This window comes from Aedes aegypti, chromosome 2 (assembly GCF_002204515.2).
Source record: "Aedes aegypti strain LVP_AGWG chromosome 2, AaegL5.0 Primary Assembly, whole genome shotgun sequence".
In the NCBI taxonomy this organism is placed as follows: Eukaryota; Metazoa; Arthropoda; class Insecta; order Diptera; family Culicidae; genus Aedes; species Aedes aegypti.
This window is the reverse complement of record NC_035108.1, coordinates 160,660,694-160,663,336: the sequence shown is the minus strand read 5'-3', so window position 1 is coordinate 160,663,336 and position 2,643 is coordinate 160,660,694.

Sequence of the window (2,643 nt, the reverse complement as noted above, 5' to 3'; positions counted from 1 at the left end):
CATAGACAATCAATTTGTAGAAAATTTGAGAAATTCTTTCATGGACGATGAATTGTCCTAGATACACGATTTGGATAGATCAAAATGACACTTGCTAGTCCTCAAAAGGCTTGAGTCTTTCATTAAATTCGGCTATGAAGTAAATTCTCTGGATTCAACTAATTGCTGGTGATTCTTTTTATTTGTCACGGGAATGCATAGAAACTTCGTGGCAGAGAAAGGTTTCAATCAATAACTGTAAACGTGCTCATAGGCACACTAATCTAAGAAGTAGACTCTGTCCCAGTGAAGATGTAATGCCAGTCTTCGAATAGTAGCCCCTGTTGAAGATGCTCTTATGTTGGTTTCATAACTAAAAGAGTAGAGCTTTTCATCAATAATAATTTTATTATATCCAAATCTTCTGTTTAATTACTTTAAAAATGTGACGACCTTGGGTCAAAACCCTCAAAATGGTTCACCCGAAATCATTTACCACAACATTAAATGCTTGCAGTAATAATAACAGGGAAACGATTCTATATTATGGTTGCACACCATTTTGCCACCAGTTTTTGTAAAGATCTAGAGAAGTGTTAAAGTATCGAATGGATATTAGGGGGAGTCAAATTCACATTTCAGAGCCATTTACAGTACTTTTCAGAGATATATATAGTAATTCAGTAGGACATTAGTGAGGATGAGGTTGATTATACACATTTGTGTAACTCCTTTATATCTCCCCATTATTATTACAAATTGCCTTAAAATTTATTATGAATCTTTTTTTACAAGGGAAAAATCTGCAAACAAACCACTGAGAAGGTAACTCAGAGAGTGTTGTGATGCCGCACCAACGACGGCCCACTAAAACCAGCCCATACACTGTACTTAAGGTGAAACTCCGTTGAATCTACAAATATCAATGGAAATGTAATGGTAGGCACAACTTTATTCTTTTATTCCCGGGAAGTAGTAAAATATGGATCAAATGTACGTCGTTACCAGTAATTGTTGTTCATGTTATTTTTCTCGTCAGTCTTTTCTATCAATTCGCTTTCAAATTGCTGGCTGTCGTACATAGCTTCCAACGATACTGACAACACTGCAACAGCAAAAGTGGACAAAAAAAAAGAAAAATTAAAAAAGTTAAATATTGTGATAGCGCGATTGTTTCGACCACGGTTTTGTAAAGTTTTGAGTTATTTCTACCTAAATCGTGTTGGGCGTCCTACGATTACCAGGAATAAGGAAATAAAGTGAAAAGTGTCCTTCATTTGCCGGTGAATTAGTGAAAACGCGCATCAAAATACTCGGTATACGTGTTGAAAATGACCACGAGTCGGCAGATTTCGTTCATTATTAGTTGAGAAAACGATTGAAATGGAACAGTTATCCTGTTCTTATGCTGTGTTAGCAATTTGGCTGTGATTTATTACAAGTTGCATAATTTGCGAAAAAGGGCAAATCGCTGGCTGAATGTGACTGTATGCGTGAGGAAGCCATTTTCCCTGCCATGACAGGGATTGTTTTTAAGCAATGCTTGTTGAATTGGTCGAGTGGTGTACAGAGTGCACATACATTACCCTTGGCCCTTATCTCCATTTACCGATTACCTTTTCTCTTTTGCTTCCGCACCGTCTCCATAGCCATCCAAACGGTCGTGGAAGCTATGGAAACGCGCGGAAGCAAAAGAGGAGAGGTAATCGGTACTGCGGGGTGGTCACTCTGGTCGTAAAAATGCCTTTAACAGTGCCAGTTGGGCTGCGATCGCTGCACAGATTGAAGATCCCCGAATATATTTGTTAGGTTATCAAGGAGCTATTTGAAAAATCGTATACTGGACTACGAAACAGATGCTGGAAAATGTGTACAATAATCACGGCGGGCGTCCCACAGGGTTCTATTCTTGGCCCGACTCTCTGAAACGCTATGTATAACGGAGTGTTGAAGCTGAGCTTTCCACGGGGTGTGAAGATCGTCGGCTTCGCGGATGATGTGGTGCTCGTAGTCATCGGTTTTTATCAACCGAAGTATAGGCTGACCATAAGCCAGTCAGATAAAAACGGGACAAATAAAAACAAAAACGGGACAATTTCAAAAGACATAGATTATGCACTTTTGCTACTTTTCCCAGAGTTCCAGTTCTCCGAATGACCCATTTCCCCGACTGACCCTTTCCCTTGTGAAGCAATGCAGCTCAAAAAAGTGCAATAATAGTCTTTACCCGAGCAGGCGAAAAAGAAAAGTAATAGCAAATTTTGATATGGACATACAAAAGTGAAATCAACTTGAAAGATATAAGAGATAAACGATCCGAAAATAATATCTAAAATTTACTCTTGGAATACTATTAGCAGATCATATTTAGCTTTTATAAGATCTCACCAATATCAGCGAGGTATTCTTTAGATCTTCCAACATCAAATTTAGCTATGGCTCAGAAGTTCCAGGAATAAAAATTTGATATTATCTTCAGATCGTTTATCACTTATGTCAATCAATTCAATATCTCGATTTAATGGTCAAAATTTTGCTTTTGCTCGGGTAGTGAGATAGTGTTGAAATAGAAAGATCGATAAGCTACCAAAGAAAGAGATATTTTAACGTTCTCGACTAAATACATATTGCCAAAAATACATATTGTTCACTACCTTGAAATGC